Source organism: Mustela lutreola, chromosome 4, assembly GCF_030435805.1.
Source record: "Mustela lutreola isolate mMusLut2 chromosome 4, mMusLut2.pri, whole genome shotgun sequence".
Taxonomy (NCBI): Eukaryota; Metazoa; Chordata; class Mammalia; order Carnivora; family Mustelidae; genus Mustela; species Mustela lutreola.
The window spans coordinates 75471362-75489497 of record NC_081293.1 but is presented as its reverse complement, the minus strand read 5'-3'; the positions used below and the strand labels follow the sequence as shown (position 1 = coordinate 75489497).

Here is an 18136-nt window from a genome sequence, read left to right as displayed (position 1 = left end):
TTGGCAAATATTATCATCTTTGAAAGCTACTACTTAACACAAATTCTGGGAAACCAGAGACTTCTGGGTAATGTGAATCACAAGGAAAGAATGCCCTATTCTGTGGCTGCAACTTTTTAATGGAATACTGGTTGATTTTGAGTGAAGAAGGCCAGGGGTCAGGGTCAGTTTGGGAGAATTTCCTGCCTGTTTCTGTCAAGGCGCCTCCGCAAGACGCTTCTTTCTTGGCCGTCTTGAAAAGTTTCCTGGGATGACCCACATGTGGGAGCCACCCATACCTCTAGGGGCAGGGCTCCCCTTTTTCTCTACATGGCTTAACTGAGGGTAGAGCTCAATAGCTCTGTGTGGACCTCTGTGTGCTGCGATGGCTTCTGAAGATCTTTTCTGCGTCAGTTCCTAATGAAGAGTTCTGTGGTAGGAAAGGGCAGGGTGGGGACTGGGGCAGAAGGGTGCTTCCAAAGAGAGGGCCAGACTTGGAGGGCTCAACGTTTCTATTAGAGTCAAAGAATGATAAACAGCAATTTGGGGTTCGAGCATCGGTGGAGGGCAGGTGTGCAGGGGATGAAGCTGGGAAGAGTTTGGGACCTCCTAGCACTTAGGGAGAGGAGCTGGCCCCAGCTAGGATGGAGAGAGTGCCCCTAGAAGTCCCCTCCTGGATCCGTACCGGTGCAAATATGGTGGAAGGGGTAGCCTGAGGAGAGGGAGGTCAGTTAGGAGGAGAGAGTGAGGGGAAGGGCAGGACTTGCCAGGGTGGAGCACACAGAGAGGAGGGGGACCCAGCGACATCAAGAACGTGGAACGGATACGATTTGGTGATTTCAGTGCAAATGATGAAGGAAGATGAGGCAAGCCCTGTTGGTGCTCTTTACCCAACAGGAGCAGGGAACTTCTTATTTACTTCTCTGATATTTTCTCTGTATGCTGATGCTTATTTTTGGCTGCTAGTGGAATCTGAAATGGAGAAAGCTAAAGATGGCTGACTGGTTGCTGCCCCATTGCTGACAGGAAGACAGTAGATGGAACAGCCACTGCTTTCCCTGTGAGCCAGCTTTGTTTCTGGGGGAGAGACACATATCCCAGCATGGAATCACGAGATCACCTGGCAGCAGTGGACTGGAGGTCAGTCCAGATGCCAAGGGGCTGAAGGGGGAGCCCACCTCTACCTCTGCCTGGGTGGACGTGGAAGTTGGGCATTTGTGAGGGCTTCCAAGAGGAAGCGACTCTTGAACTGAGGCTTGAGGGACACGTGGGCGTTCTGTGGGTGGAAAAGTGAGATGAGAAGTGGGTAAAGACATCGCATATGAGAGAACATGGCAAAGTTGGGCGATGGCAAATGGCGCAGTCTGGCCGAAGGCTCGTGTGAGCAGAGGGAAAGTGTGAAATGAAGCTAAGAAGGAAATCAGGGGCAGAGCCGGAAGGGCCTTGAGGCAATGACAGGCAGTTACAGTCTTTGCCTTGTAGCTGATGGGGAGACGTTGGGGAGCTTTGAGGAGAATTACAGATGCCATTCTCTCGCCCACTCATGCACTCATCAGATGTCACCCAAGTTCCATGTTGGACCACTCTGGCAGCAGAGTGAAGGGGGGGGGGGGCAAAGAAAAGATGTTTAGCAGAGAACACCAGCTGTTTTCCCAAATGTACGTCTTCTGCCGGGATACATAGCTAGATGACAGTTCTCTTTCTTTCTTGCTGCTAGGTGTGGCCATGTGTCCTTATGCCAGTCTATGCCATGTGTGCAGAAGGGAGTTGTGCTGCATCCTGGCGAGGGCCTTTGAGACCTCTCCTGTGCTAGGCTTTATGCTTTTCCTCCTACCTGCCAACTGAGTTGAGACCTTGGAAACCAAGTCTGGAAGATCCTGGTGCTGCCATGAACACAGGCCTCCCTACTCTCCAGAATCACACCCTGGACTGTTATGCGAGTCAGAAATAAACATTTATTATGTTGAGTCATTGTGTGTTTGGATCTATTCCCATAGCTTAGCTATCCTAAGTGTACACAGTTGGTATGAAGAAAATGGAGGTTTCAGCTAGGGCCATGATGGTTTTCAGATTTGAGGATGGTCCCACCACTTCTGGTTTGTCTTTTCTGTGGTTTGGAAGGAAGCCCCAGGCTTAAGCAGGAGGGATCCTAAGATGGATCCAAGAGCTGGAAGCCATCTCCTGCCATCGCTCGTGGAAGTTACTAAGTGCTGTGTGTGCCACTGTTTCTTGTTAGCAAGAAGGCAGGAGAACGTGTTGCTGAAGTCATTTTGGTGGTGTCTAAGGCAATTCCTTCCAGGACTCCTTCCCCAACAGATGTAAACATACTCTGTCTCAGTTAGGGGTAGGCTCAGAAAGACACACCGAGATCATGGCTAAATTAGACCGAATGTTTCATGTCTGCACTGGGGGAATGGTCTATGTCACTAACATGTATGTCACTAAATCCTTGGATGTGCTTGTAATTTATATGAAAATGTTAAACAAAAACAAAAACAAAAAAACCCCAAACACCCCGCCTTCCAAAACCAAAAAACAACAAAAACAACCCGGCCTCCCTTTTTTTTTTTTTCCTAAGAGAGTTTAAGCTATCCTATGGTCTCTAGCCTTGGATTTTTAATTCACGGCAATGATTTTCAAATCAGTGAAACATTTCCTGCATATTATCAATTTCTGACTACAAATTAGAAAAATGCAAACCCTCTGTCTTAGCACCTGGCATCTCTGAGAAGACATTCTTTTCACAATGACATTTGAAGGCTTTCTGGAGGTGACCGATGGGACAGTCATTCTGAGTGAATTTAAAGATTTTAATTACTGTTGTATTTAATTGCAAGTGGGTGCTGTGGAAAAAAAAAAAAAGCTGTCAACAAAGGAAGTAATTATTCCAAAGCATTACATCTGCTGCCCGTTCTCTGTCAAAAATTTCTCACTAAAAAATGTGTTTCTTTAAACGTAACTCAAAGCAGCTGATGAATTGTAAGACCATGGAAAGTTTCAAATCCCAGAGCAAATGCTGGGGACTTGACTCAGTGGCAAAAGACCTCCCCACCGTCCCTCGAATCCCTTCCCAGGGCTTCCTACGTAAGTAAGTTCAGATGCCTGCCGTTTTGTTTCCAAAGCTCAGTATTTTCCACTTAAACACTTCCTTTTCATAATACTTCTGGTGTCTCTGGAGTGTTACTACTGTTTGATTTTTCCCTTTTAATAATGACTCTGACTGTGGTGCCTTTTTTTTTTTTTTAAGAGAGTGGACAGAGCAACACTAAAGGTACAGACAACTGTCCAGACAGAAGGTAATCCCGCAAACCCTCCCAGGATGCCTGCGTCAACAGCCAAGGCCAGCATGTGGAAGGTAGCCTTTCCCAAGATCATTCCTCAACGTCCTCTAGCCTGCTGGGAACCGCAAAGACACACACCATCCATAAGGCCCGGGGACCTAATAGATGAGCAGAAGACGAGGTCAAAACCCAGAGTTAGACCGACCCTTTCTGGAAGACAAAGAGGCAGCCACCTTATCAGTGAATTTAATGAGCACCTATTTGTGTGTGTTAACTTTGCCAAATGCAGAAATCCCTGTCTCCGGGGTGTTTATGATATATTGACGAGACAAGGTGCATACAGACCAAAATGATTTAATTACCATCTCCCCAGGCAGAGGCTCCTAGATGATCTTCCTCGGTGGAATGTCTCTTGTTCTTCCCCATTGGAGAACATCATGATTTTCCTCTTTTCTCCCCCCACATTCAGGACCCTTTTCTACAGATGGAATTGTACATTTATCGGCTTACCTGTTTCTTGTCTGTCTTCCCGTGCAGAGCTGAGCTGTACGAACAATAAGGCGGGGGCTGTGTTCATTTTGCTGTTGCTCTATATCCAGAAGCTAACACGGTGCCTGCAACATAGTAAGTGCTCAATAAATGTTTCTTGAAGGAATGAACAAATGAATGAGTGAGTCAACAAAGGAAAGAGAAGCTTGGCTGGGAAAAGTCTCCTAGGCCAGGAGAACATGTCGCAGACCCAGCTAGAAAGGAAACTGGTTGAAGCCCCTTTTGACAAGGATAAGCCACTTTCCTCCCCAGAAATGACTCCAAACGGCAGGTGGGTGGGTATCTCTATTCCTAGAGGGGCCTCCTAACTGAGGACCTCGTGGAAATAATAAAGGAATCCAACAAGGGTGACAGAGATGCCATTGAGAAAAGAACCACACATATTTTATTCTATATTAACACAATCATTATATAACCAGGGGTAGAATTTTGATGACAGCCACCATCCCTTCCTCCCTGAGGGGCTACACAGAGCTGTTGCCCAGTGTGGCTTGGGGAGCTGTTTCTGTTCTGGCTTGATCTAGATTTCTCTTCTCCCAGCCTCTGCTGACTTCCTTCTGAGTCTGACATAGGTCCTTAACCTACTCTGCCTGCTTGGGAATCCATTACTTCCTTGTTTCGGGGTCTTTATTACTATTTGCAGAATATTCTCAGTCTCTGAAAATGTGATTGCTCAAATTTCACTTTAAAGACAGTCTGTATCAGCTGATATTTATAGGAGTTTTACCTCCCTCTGCGCTAGGCTGCAGAAAGCCTCCTGCCGGGAGTTGAATGATGACTATCCCTTCTTCAGTTCTGTCTATAGTAACTCCCACAGGGCGCTCAGATATGTCACATGCACTTTTGTTTTGTTTTAGCTTAGCTTTAGGTCAGGCTAGTGTTTGGCTAGAAAATGAAAGATGGGTTTTCCGTCGCTTTTCTGCTAGGCTCCTAGCAAGCCACTTGTGGTTGTGCGTGTGTTACTCTTTGGGAACTTAAATCTAGGAGGACTTGGAGCTCTCAAAATAATTTGCTTTTAGCAAGTGAATTCTTTCTTTAACTTTTCTTGCAAAGACACAGTATGGACCATTAGGTCAATCCAATAAACTGTGAGGGTGTGGAACAATGGGGTAAAAAAAACAATGAATTGTGTGTCTGGGGGCCAGAGTCCAGCCTCGGTTTGGGCCCCAACAAACTGTGTGGCCTTGGACTGGTGCTCATTTTTAAACTGCTATCAGCTCAAGCAAAACCTGGGTCAGAGCAGCTTTTGAAACTGGCCATGATCCACTGTTTGCAAAAAAATTTTTTAATATCCATGCTTCAAATGGGAAAGAACTAGTAGAAAGCTTATAAGAATAGCACTGAAAACTGCTATCATCAGCAAGGAAAAGAAGTGAGGATGAGAAAAATATCCATTTTTTTTTTTTCATTTCACAAAAGAATCCCGGCTTATCGTTTTCCCCCTTCTCAGCATACAGAGGCAGCCTTAAAACGTGAGTTAACCAAAGCAAACGATTCCGAGCTAATATTTTTTTTAAGATTTTATTTATTTATTTGACAGAGAGAGATCACAAGTAGGCAGAGAGGCAGGCAGAGAGAGAGAGAGGAGGAAGCAGACTCCCTGCCAAGCAGAGAACCCGATGCGGGACTCGATCCCAGGACCCTGAGATCATGACCTGAGCTGAAGGCAGCAGCTTAACCCACTGAGCCACCCAGGCGTCCCCGAGCTAATATTTTGTTGTCTTTAAAGTTATAGCGACATCAGATGATTTTATAGCCAACTGGGGCCAGAAGATTCGCTGGGAAGCAGAGTGTACCTACATGAGCAAGTTGTACTATATAAAGTGGCAAGTGATCTCAGACAATTACAGAAACCTTCCTGTCTCAGTTGGTACCCTGGAGACAGCCAATAATGCTGGCATACACTGCTAAAACTGTCAGCAATAAGACGTGAGGAAAACCCAAACCAGAACTTTTAACAAATTATGAGGTTGTGGAAAAGAGCAGAAACGTCTTGGTAATGACTTACATTAACAATACAGCTGCCTCCTCGAGCTCCCCGAGTCATAAAACACTAACAGCTAGGGGCTGAAAGGAAAACATGTGCACGTTACAAGGAAATGAAGATCAGAGAAACGGACTTTGCATGGGGGTGTGGTGGTTGCCAAGCTAAATGCAGAAGAGCCACGGTTCCGCTGATGCGAAAAGAGTCAACCACGACACAGGGAAGGCGGCCGAGTGGGCTTATCTCATGCACAGGCCTCAGTGACTAAAGGTGGTTCAGGTGGAAATCGCTGGGTTTAAACCACCAGCAGTAGTGATGGGGGCTATAGCTCGGTCTCCTCATCCGTCAACTATGGCCAATGGCTTCTGTAAAGAAAGCATTTGGGGGCACCTGGGTGGCTCCGTGAGTTAAGGCCTCTGCCTTTGGCTCAGGTCACGATCTCAGGGTCCTGGGATCAAGCCCCACTTTGGGCTCTCTGCTCCATGGGGAGCCTCCTTCCCCCTCTCTCTCTGCCTGCCTCTCTGCCTACTTGTGATCTCTGTCAAATAAATAAATAAAATCTTAAAAAAAAAAAAAAGCACTTTGAAGAGAGCCTCGTGACTGAACACTCTGGAAATGTTCGCTGTTACTACTCTTATTTCTACTGCCACTTCTAGGAATGAGCCTCGTCAATCCAAACCAGACTCTTTTTTCCCCCCAAAACATGGATAAAACCAGAAAGTAGTATCGGATACTGGCAAACGACTTCAAGAGTTGGTTAGGCACAAGTCTCTATGTTCCCACATTGTTGGTTTATTCGTTTTAGTACTGATTTATACAACAAATATTCATCGAGCCCTGTACTGGGGCAAGGCTCCATGGCCTAGGATTCTGACAATGAATAAGATATAGTCTCTGACCCCGAAGAGCTCACAACCTGGCTGGTGGAGAGCAGACAGAGCAGACATTCTGAGGAGTTACATTTCAGGTAAGGGAGGGTACAGCGGGAGGACAGAGAAGAAGGAAGCCGGAGGGAGGAAGCCTTGATCCAGACTGTCTGGGGTAGGGGAGGAGAGTGGGGATGGGCCATGGTCAGGCGGCATTCCCTAGAGGTGATGTCTGGACAAAAATGTGAGGTGTCACTGTTTCGGTTAGAATGGAGACCGCCAATCAGATTGAGGGTAACAGCCAGAACACCTTGAATTCCCTACCACCATTGACAAAGAACTCAAAGTGTGCTTTTGAAGTCAATGCCTACCTTTGTTCTTTCTTCCAATTAATAGAATGGAATCTTTATGGGCCATGATTTTATATTATCTCCTCTTGCAAAGGAAATGCTACTTTTATTTATTATTTATTATTTTTTGAGAGAGGGGGAGAGTGAGCTTGCAAGTGGGGCAGGTGGGGGAGGAGGGAACAGGGAGAGGGAGAGAGGGAGAATCTTAAGCGGGCTCAGCACAGAGCCTGACCTGGCTCTCGATCTCACGATCTCACCACCTTGAGCCAAAATCAAGAATTGGACGCTTAGGGCGCCTGGGTGGCTCAGTGGGTTAAAGCATCTGCCTTCGGCTCGGGTTATGATCCCAGGGTCCTGGGATCGAGCCCTGCATCGGGCTCTCTGCTCAGTAGGGAGCCTGCTTCCCCTCTCTCTGCCTCCTTCTCCGTCTACTTTTAAACTGTCTGTCAAATTAAAAAAAAAAAAAGTCTTTAAAAGAGTTGGACGCTTAACTGACTGAGCACCCCATAGAGGAAACAGTACTTTTCACGCTAACAGCATACATTTATAAAGGGTAACTTGCCACCATCACACTATGTAAGGTCCGTCTGGATGCATGAAGTCCTGTGGGGCCTTGGGCTGACCAAGACTGACCCCTACTAAGGTTGTACAGACTCCAGGTCTTAGGGCAGAGCTACTCCGGGCCCCGGTGTGTGCAACTGCGTTTCTGTTACACCACAGCCGGGCAGGAGGTAGACGCGATGGCTGTGGCATCCTTTGTCAGAGGGAGAGGAAAGAGGTGGGGAAAAGGAACTCACTGTGAGCATATAGAAGGCCAATGAGGCTACAGATGAGGTCCTGTGAGAAATCCAAGACTGCCCTGCTCAGTATGCCATTGGGCGAGCGACATAAACCAGAGAAAGGTGCCAGTCCCTAACCTCAGAAGAAGTCCTGGACACCAAGACACAGAAACCAAGATTTTTTTTCTAATCCTGAAATTGACCACTGTTGATTTTAACATGCAGTAGGACAGAGAGACGTTTTCGAAAGCCCTGGAGAAACTGTCGGTGAAAGCGTTCACATAGGGAATGCGCTTCCTGTTGTTCAATGCAGCTGTCTTCTTGTGGAACCCCCTTTGAAAAATGAACAACAGACTTGAGGATCTTCAAAGAACAGAGTTCTGCTCCACCCTAGCTCTGCACATCTGAAAAACGGGAAAGAACATTTTCCGTCCTTTTTATTGAGTCGTGACCCTCAAAATGCATTTCCTTAATTCAAAGAGTCCCCTCTAACATTTGGTCGTTTAAACAATTGGTTTAAAATATGTGAATAACTAGGCTTCATTTGTTGGGAATCAAGACCACCTGGAGAAAAAATAGAGAAAGATGCAAAGAATGTCTGAGAATTGTGGGTATTTCATTCCTTTTAAAAACCACACTTCACTTGCTCAATGAAAAAGAAAAAAAAAAAAAAACCTTTTATTTTTAAAGCTTCTTTCAAGCTGAAACTGTCTATGTCCAAGCTGTAGACTAGAGCAAAATTTTACAGCTGAGTAACAAACCTCTTAAAACAGGGATTTATAATGGAAATGCTATCCGAGAGTTAATTACAGTGGGCTCCAGAAGGGTGTAATTTTTTTCATCAGTTCGGAGAGAATGCCAACCTGGTGTGTGTGACCATATTTACCCCAAACCTCAGACTCCATTAATTCATTCCACTGGGCTATACAGCAAAAGCCAGTGTCCAGGTCCCTCCTCCCCCCCCCCCCACTTTATAGCCCTAGTTTGTCTAAAAGGTTTCAGAAAAAGAAAAGTTCTTTTAAGAGAGGCCAGTATCAATAACAGAGCTTTTAAATTAGGACAGCCGAAGACCAAGAACGAAGTCCTGCCTGTTCTTAAGGGAAGAAACACAAACACACTCTTACTAAAAACAAAGTTTAAAAACCTGAAACCTTAATTATCTTTAGACTTCTCTTTGGACTTTGACAGGGTAAGGTTTTCATTCCTAGGAGGTCTGTTTTCTGAAAGTGCACCTGCTGCCTCATTGATGACTAAAGGATTAGCCTGTGACCAAGGGGACTCGGTGACACCAGGACCAAAGAGCAGAATTACCAGGGGGGATTTAAAAAAATAGATCTGCCTGAGTTCTAATGCTAGAGATTTAGATCCAACAGCCTGGGGGTGGCCAAGAGATTGAAAAGTTCCCTTGTGGATTTTAACAGGGGGCCAAGACTCAGAATCAGAGCTCTGTCCCTTCTACAAAAAGTGGGGACCATGGACCAGCAGTGCCCATATCATCTGGAAAGGCAGAATCTCAGGCCATGCCCTATTAGAACCGGTATTTTAGCAGGACAATTGGGGGATTTCCCCAGGGCATTAAAGTTTGGGAATCAGGGCCCTACACTACAGCTATTGCAAACAACCTGCTGATAGTCTCAGACTCAGTCTTAGAGGAGTTCCAGTATACCCACTGAAAATATGATCTGCCCGATGTTCCATGCAATAAATACAGATAGGGAGTATTCCTTCACCTGATCAGAGTTGGAGGAGAACAAAAGGATGGTACTGATGAGATGGGTGTCCCTAAAGCCTTCTGGGCTCTGGATCCAGGACACATGCAGAGTTGGAAAGTGGGATGACGGGAGGGGGAGGGAGACAGCGGTTGAAATGAGTGATGATTCATCCATGTTCATAATGGAGCAGCCATTAAATATTTTGAAAATCATCTCTGTTTTTCTGTTTTGGCACACCCCAGTGTGTTTCTTGTCATCACCTGAAGCATGCTAGGCTCTTTCCATCAAAGGTCCTAGCCCTAGGCTCTACTTCCCCCTGGACCCTCTTCTCCACATCTTTGCACGGCCAGCGACTTCTTGGCATAAATAACCCAGCTTGTCACTTGGGCAGCAAAACCCTCCTTGGCTACAAGCTAGCGTAGCCACCCAGAATTTTATAACATCATCTTCCTTTTAATTCCATCCTGTTTCTTGGTTTTCTTATTTGTTGGTTTATTCTCTCTCTCCCCTCTTTAAAATGCATTCTTCATGAGAATGGGGAACTTGTCTTAATTCAGTGCTCTGTCTGCATTCAGTCACTCATTCAACCAGTGCTGCTTGTTCACGGGCCATCTGTTATGTGCAGGGACAGTTCTAGATGCTGGGGATGGAGTACTTTTAAGAGTGCCCGCCCTAGAAGAACTGTTCAATAAATCTTGATTGTTAAACTAATCCATGCTCTTCAACAAACATTTTTAAAAGACCATTATAGGCTATTCAAAGTGCTCTGAGCTAGAGGATTACAAATGTAGATTCTAACTATAAGGAGTTCATATTCTAGTATGAACAATAAGGCAATAAGATAACCCGAGAAGCATTAAAGTAGCCTTCAGAACAAAAAGCTTTGGGAAGGACAGAGGTGAGTCAAGAATGCTACTTAGGAAAAAGTCGAGGGGAAGCAGTGTCTGGAGATCATTTTGAGAGATGACATTTCTAGAATACCCTTAAAGGGAAATCAGGTAGGACCAGGCAGAGAAATGATAGAACATTCCAGTTAGAGGACAAGGCTAAGCAAGAGATGTGAAAGAAGATGAAATGAGTGAAATGGTCAAGAGGCTCATGGGGCCAGAGGGAAAGTGGCATTCAGGTAGAAAGTGAAAGAAGTGATGCCGGAAAGTCAGGTGGAGGTACAACCCTGATAGGTGTACCACCAGCAGCATTTTAATCTGGTCTACCTTTCTGGCCAATAATTTCTCTGTATGCATTAGGGATTTTTAAATTGTTAATTCTCTTGGACTCAATATTCCCATTTTTAAGTTTTGTTTTGTTTTGTTTTTTAAAGAAGATAAGCATATATCTGGACAGTGATTTATGTTTAAGATGTTTGTGGGTAAAGGGTTTATAAAGCTTTTCCCTATTTCCGCATGAGAATTTGACCTTCATTTACCTGGTAACCTGATGAAAGGGCGCATCAAGTATGTTGACAACTAGTCAACATGACTTATAGTAAACCTGACCGTGGGCTGTGCTGAGTGACATCTAGGCTATGGGAACTATAAATAACAGATAGGAACCATAGCTCTGAGCTTCTCTGAGCATGTGCTCTTATAACTGGACATGTCCTTTATAAGGACCCTGAAACTTGTCCCAGTGAAACTGTTGTCAGAGTTATGGTTCCCTGGGGAGGCATAAAGCTTCTAAACCAGGACAGTTCCTGTGCTTAACTCGATGTGCATTTCATCTCTTTGCACATGAACTTCTGTGGACCACTGCAAGGAGTACCCATTTTTGCCCTTCCAGCAAGTTCTGTTCCCTTTCTACACAACTTTGAGTAGAATGTGTCATGTGTGTTCTTTGTGATGCTGAATGTTGAGAACCAAGAAGAATTCTTGATGCTAAATGTATAAACCAGAGTTCTGTTTTTGTTTTTTTTTTTAAGATTTTATTTATTTATTTGACAGAGAGATCACAAGCAGGCAGGCAGGCAGGCAGAGAGAGAGAGAGAGAGGAGGAAGCAGTCTCCTTGCTAAGCAGAGAGCCCAAGGCGGGGCTCGATCCCAGGACCCTGGGATCATGACCTGAGCCGAAGGCAGAGGCTTTAACCCATTGAGCCACCCAGGCGCCCCAAACCAGAGCTTTATAAGTTCAAAATTTGGGGGTGCCTGGGTGGCTCAGTGGGTTAAGCCACTGTCTTCGGCTCAGGTCATGATCTCAGCGTCCTGGGATCGAGTCCCACATCGGGCTCTCTGCTCAGCAGAGAGCCTGCTTTCCTCTCTCTCTCTCTCTCTCTCTCCCTCTCTCTGCCTGCCTCTCTGCCTACTTGTGATCTCTCTCAGTCAAATAAATAAATAAAATCTTAAAAAAGAAAAAAGATCAAAATTAGGGACAAGCTAAATGCCTAACAATAGAGGAATATACTCTACTCATAGAGTATAGTTCATTCAAATAAGCAAGAATAAACTATTGGCATTACTTCAAAATAAAAAGCTGCACAGCAAAGGAAATGATCAATGAAATGAAAAGGCAACCTACCGAATGGAAGAAGATATTTGCAAATCACCTATCGGATAAAGGGTTATTATCCAAAATATATAAAGAACTTATACAACTCAACACTCTCAAAAATAATCCAGTTAAAAAATGATAAAATACATAAACAGCCACTTCTCCAAACATCCAGATGGCCAAAAGACACATGAAAGGATGCTCAACATCACTGATCATCAGGGAAATGCAAATCAAAACTACCATGAGATAGCACCTCACCCCTGTCAGAACGGCTGAAACAAAAAACCCAAGACATGAGTGTTGGCGAGAATGTAGAGAAAGGGGAACCATTGTGCACTGTTGGTGGGAATGTAAACTGGGCACCCACTGTGGAAAACAGTATGGAGGCTCCTCAAAACGTTAAAAATAGGGATGCCTAGGCGGCTGAGTCAGTTAAGCATCTGCCTTTGACTCAGGTCATGATCTTGAGGTCCTGGGATGGAACCCCGAGTAGAGCTCACTGCTCAGCAGGGAGTCTGCTTCTCCCTCTCCCTCGGCCCCTGCCCCTGCTTATGCACACACATACTCTCTCTCTCTCAAATAAATAAAATATTTTTTAAAAAAGTTAAAAAAAAAAAAAAACTACCTCATGATCCAGTGATTGCACTACTGGGTATTTACCTAAAAAATACAAAATCACTAATTCAAAAGGGTATATGCACTCTTAAGTTTATTGCAACATTGTTTACAATAGCCAAATTTTGGAAATGATCCCCGTGTCCATCACTAGATGAAGACATAAAGAAGATGTGGTATATGGAATGGAATATTACTCAGTCATAAAAAAGAGCTAAATCTTGCCATTTGCAACAACATGGATGGATCCAGAGGGTATAATGCTAGGTGAAGTAAGTCGGTCAGAGAAAGACAAAGACCACATAATTTCATTTCTTTGTGGAATTTAAGAAACAAAACAAATGAGCAAAGTAAAAAGAGAGAGAGAGAGAGAGAGAGAGAGAGAGAGAGAAAGGTAAACCAAGAAATAGGCTCTTAACTACAGAGAACACACTGATGGTCACCAGAGGGGAGGTGGGTGGGGGATGGGGGAAATAGGATATGGGGATTAAGGAGTGCACTTGTGATGGGCCCCAGCTGACATATGGAAGCACTGAATCCTTATATTGTACCCTCGGAACTAACACTACACTGTACGTTAACTATACTAGACTTTAAAATAAAATTTGAAAAACAAATAGATCTACTTCATTCATAAAATGGAACATGAAGCAGCTCTAAAAGTTCATGTTTCTGAAGAATAGTATCAATGGGAAATAAATGGTCATAATATATACTAACTTAAAAAGTATAATATGAGAAGGAATATATGGTGTGAACACATAACACATGTTTGTATGAAACAGGAAGGAGCTCCAACCAGAGTACAGGAAGAGAATAAGGCCACATATAAAGACATCTTCCATTTTGCCATCTTTTCCCTCCTCTCTTTTCCAAGGTGCAACTAATTTTCCCAACTCAGATATTGGTGATTCATGCCATCTGGGCCACCACAGAGCTCAGTACCCTGGCCACAGTGTCCAACTTATGACCAAGGTCAACCGATCAGGGTTTCTTATGCCCCTCTCCATAGTCACTGCCTGGGCATGTGGGCTCAGGTGGTACTCAAAGGTACAAATACTGGGACAATAAACTGGAACTCTTGATTTGTTTTTGGATGAAGAGATGAGAAAACAGTTGTGGCTAGCGCCCAGGTTCCTGCCATGAGGTGGGGAACAACAGTCACCTTCCATCCCGCGGGCTGCCCAGGGAGGGACGGTCAACTTGTGTAAGAGTTAGACAATCACAATATCACAGAAATCCAGAACAAGGAGAGGATGCGACACGTGTTTGTTAAATTTAGTTCAACAACAGTACTTTTCTTTTTCTTCTCTTCTTTGAAAAAGCCTGCTAGCACCAAGGTCTCTGAGGTCTGCTGGTATGATCTGGTCTTAGGACCCAGAAAAGAAATGCTGCTCTAAGGAAATAATGGATCAGGCCATGGACCATGACTTACTTCTTTGTGCTTTGTTTCATTTACTAGATATTTTTACAGCTAAAAATTACTCTTAATATATATGTTGAACATAGCTTTTACACAATATGCATAGACATATATGTATGGCTTACAAGATGGTAACATGCAAATGATTTCATGATTTTTCCTCTTTAGGCTTAATAATGTGCCATAAGCATCCTTCCGTGCCAGCACACAGGGCTCTATGACTCTGTCATAATCACTCTTTACTACCCTCCTGTGAACTGACGGGTACAGTCATACCTATCTTGGCCACGTGACCTCATTTCACCGCTAGGTGTCTCAGTGTTTGTCTAAGTGGGGTTAACTGACAGAGGATTTGCTGTAAATGAAAGTGAAATACTGTAAGTAAAACCCTTAGCACAGGGCTGAAACAGAATGGGCTCAGTAATTGGGAGTTCTATCACTATTTCTCCTATGGAATTCTTACTCCATTAATATTGTCATCAGTGGATAGCTGAGTTATTTCCGATTTCCGACTCAACAAACAAGACCACAACACACAGTTTACCCTTGTGTGATTTTTAAAGACTAAACTCCGAAAAGCGAGACTGCTGGGCACAGTATATACCACACGCATACAAAGAGAAACGTGACAGCATACACACACGTATACACAGCATATACACAGCATATACACAGCATGACCCCAGGACTTCGGTACACAAAGACACTCTTATGAAGAAGAATATTTCAGGGGCTCAGAGGTTATCTCCTGGGAGCTGGCCAAGGGCTAGTCCTAAAGACACATTTCTTTGGCAAGTGTGGGGTCTGAACGACACAGGCCTGCTGAGTTAACCCTTTTCTGCCCCCGGGGAGATGCATGAGCCAAGACAGAGAGGTGGAAATGCACAACCCACACTTAGGGACAAGAGTGCAAACCAGTAGCATTAAAGGGAAGGAGAGGAGCGAGAGGTCAAGTGGAAAAGTAGCTTCGCCCAAACCATGAAGAGGAACCATGGAGAGGTTCAACGCACAGAAGCACGGGGATGAGGATGACGCACGTGGGAGTGGTTTTAAAGATAAGCTGGAGGGAAGATTCTGGAGCCTGGGGACCCTGCCAACACCCCGTGGGACAAGATGGCCTGAAGCAGTGGGAATGGAGAGGGCCTGTGCAGGAGACTGTGAAAAGCAGCCAACCTTCAAAGTCACTGAAAACGGGGACAAAGCTGAGGGGCTAGAATCCTAGAGCCCTCTAGGATCGTAAGCCCATGTGGTCAAAAGTAACAGCCTCCCGATACCAACAGACGTGCCAGGAGAGCCTGCGGATCCATTCACCAACTGTTTATCAAGGGCCTACCAAGTGCCGAATGAACCATCATCCAAGTTTGGTTCATGAGCCCCCCTCCGTCCCCTGAGGAGCTTGTCGACAAAGCCTATTACACCCCCCAAGAGCTACCAAATTCAAGTCTCTAGTGCAGGGCTTGGAAATCGGCATTTTTTACAAGCTCCCCAGATATTCTCACCACTAAAGTTTGAGATTCTCTGTTCTCTCTGGTGCCCAGAAAGTCATTTACACTGGGAATACACTGGGAATTTAAATATATCTCAAGTTGTGAAAAGAGGGAGGAAAAAACTATAGAAACCAATAGATACAGGGTTTTTTTTGTGGTTTTTTTTTTCTTCCTCCTTTTTTCCAATTCAGGATGGGAGTCTCCATGGTAGGCATGGAGGCTAAAACTACGACATTTTTCTGGGTGGCTACATGTGTGTGTGGGGGGGGGGGGCTTTCTGTTAGGAAAGGATGGCTAAAATCTGCAGACGACGAGGATGTCCAAGTGCATGGCCCTGTGTGCGATCTGATGAGGCCGAAGCTCTTTTAACCAAGAATGACAAGGTCTTTGCCCAGCACAACCCAAGACTGCTACAAAAAATACATGACATATATTTTGGAAATGAGCACATTAAAAGATGCCTTTATATATGGAGAAAGCAGAGAATTTTATTTAAGTTTGGGCAGCCCTTTAGAACGTTCATGAACGTTTTTAAAAGCAAAGTTCCAGAGGAAGCAAACGTTGCTAGTGACAGCCCAGAGCTCAGGACATAAGCCGAATGAAATAAAAAATCCAAGGATTTTTTGTTTTTGGTTTTCTCTCCTAACCTCTTCACCTGGCTTTCGCCTCCCCCTCCCGCATCCTTCTCCTTCCCTATAGGAGTCCTTTCCCCTCCTGGCCGACAGTGGAGAAGCAGCATGTTCCAGAATACGCAGCTCTCTTAATCTAATACAGCGTTGATGGTTTCTTTCATTAAGTTTCAGCATCCTTCTGAAAATCTGGCAAATACTATGATACATGCTATCTCCGTTAAATGTATTAAAAGAACATTCAATCAGGAAATTAGTTAACTATTCTCTAAATAAATTATATTTGAGATGCTACATATAAAATATGATAATTCAGAGAGTAAATCAAATTATACATAATATTTTAATGTTCTGTTGAAGAGAGTGAACAGGGCATAAGCTTTAGGGCCAGACAGAGATCAGTTTGATTTATGGCTCTAGATTCGGGGAAGTTATTTAGGTTTTCCGAATCCATTATTAGATTCTCATCCATTACCATTGTTTCCGAGCCGGGCATTATCGGCATTTGAGGCAGGATAATCTTTTGTCCCATGAGGTGGTCCTCAGCATTTCTCACCGTGGTCCTCCTCCTTTTTCTAGCTACTAGATCCCAGGAGCATTCTCAGCTCTCACCTTGAGATACCCGAATACCGTTACAAACCTGCAAACGCCCCCCCCCCCCGGAAGGTGATGATGCTCCCAGCTAAAAGCAGGTGCATTAAATGAATAATAATAATGCCTCTCCAAGTTGGAAAATTTTTCCTGGCACTTTGGGGTAAACAAAGAGGTAGCTTAATCCCAGCCCGGTCCATAGGGGCTGCTGTGCAGAGCAAGCTGCTTCATCTAAACATCCCACCGCTTACACTGCAGTAGGAGTAAGACCTGAGGGTTGTCCTAAGAATGCAATGAAGCATCACGCGCTAAGCACCCGGCAGCCAGGCTGGTGCAGTCGTCAGTCGCGTGGGTGCTGTCCAGATGGGAAAGCCAGATGCCGGAGACGAAGGACAGCGGAGGTGGCCAGGAAATCAGTTACCTTGTTTAAGACGTTTTGCAAAAACAGGGAAGTGGGAAGTAAAGAGTTATTAGACAGTGTCGAGTTGTCAGTTTCTCTCCCACGCCCCTCCCCTCCCTGAAAACACTGTGTGTACTTGACGCGCTCTCTTGAAGGCCTCGGGCTGGATGGTGGGGAAAATAAGGCTGAGTTTCAGGAGGATGTAAAGGGCCGCGAGGTGGCGTGAGAGGATGAGGATGCCAGCTGGGCACACAGGGACGAGAGCTCACCAGCATTCTATGCGGCTTTTCCAAACTCCAGGCTGCGCTTACGTGTTCGCGGACCATGCCCAATGTCCCCGAGATTTTCACCTGCTCTGCACTCTATTAACACCCGGCAACAAGAGAGACGGCCAGCACTCATCAGAGCTGCTTAAACGAGATGAAGCTCAAGAAAAAGGAAACTGGAACGGATAATGTGCTAGCTAAAGGAGAGGCTGGATCTACCGGGGAGAGAAGTTATCTCCTCCCTACAACCTTCTGCTCCCGTTAGACCTTGGCCTCAGAACGCTGATCTCCAACAGGGTTCAAGGACCAGTTTTATGTTTGTTTTTTTAAAGCACATTTTCGATGACTTTTTTTTTTTAACCCTCAGTTGCCCTATCTTTTTCCCTCTACCTTCTTTGAGTGGCACGAAAAAAACCTTTTGTATCTGATTCATTCCAGGATCCGTTCAGTTCCTAATCTCACTTTCCTTTGCCAAGAAGTATTTTCCAACACAATTATTGCCAAGTCATCCCTCACATAATCTGCTGAGGCCCTTCCCACGTTCTCTGGGATGATTCAGAAATCATAGGAGAAATGCAGTCCCTGGCTTCTAGGAGCTGGGACTTTGTCTCTTTTTGATCAACTGGTCAGTTTTGTTTGTTTGTTTGTTTGTTTGTTTGTTTTAACTAAATGAAAAGTAACCCATGATACCAGAAAAATGGTAACATGATTACAGGGGTTTCAAAAATTTTTAAATAA

The 18136-nt window shown here is 44.7% G+C and overlaps 1 long non-coding RNA gene across 2 annotated transcripts in view; it reads right to left on the bottom strand.

Annotated features, from left to right (window-relative positions):
• LOC131828986 (uncharacterized) overlaps positions 1–18136 on the bottom strand; it is a 23629-nt gene extending 5493 nt beyond the window's left edge. The window contains exons 1-2 of one of the 2 annotated variants that reach the window (XR_009352647.1): positions 17402–18136; positions 3771–3874 (exon numbers count right to left, since the gene is read on the bottom strand). This is a non-coding gene — a long non-coding RNA (uncharacterized LOC131828986). The remainder of the gene's footprint in view (positions 1–3770; positions 3875–17401) is intronic. The other variant, XR_009352646.1, reaches the window with a different exon arrangement.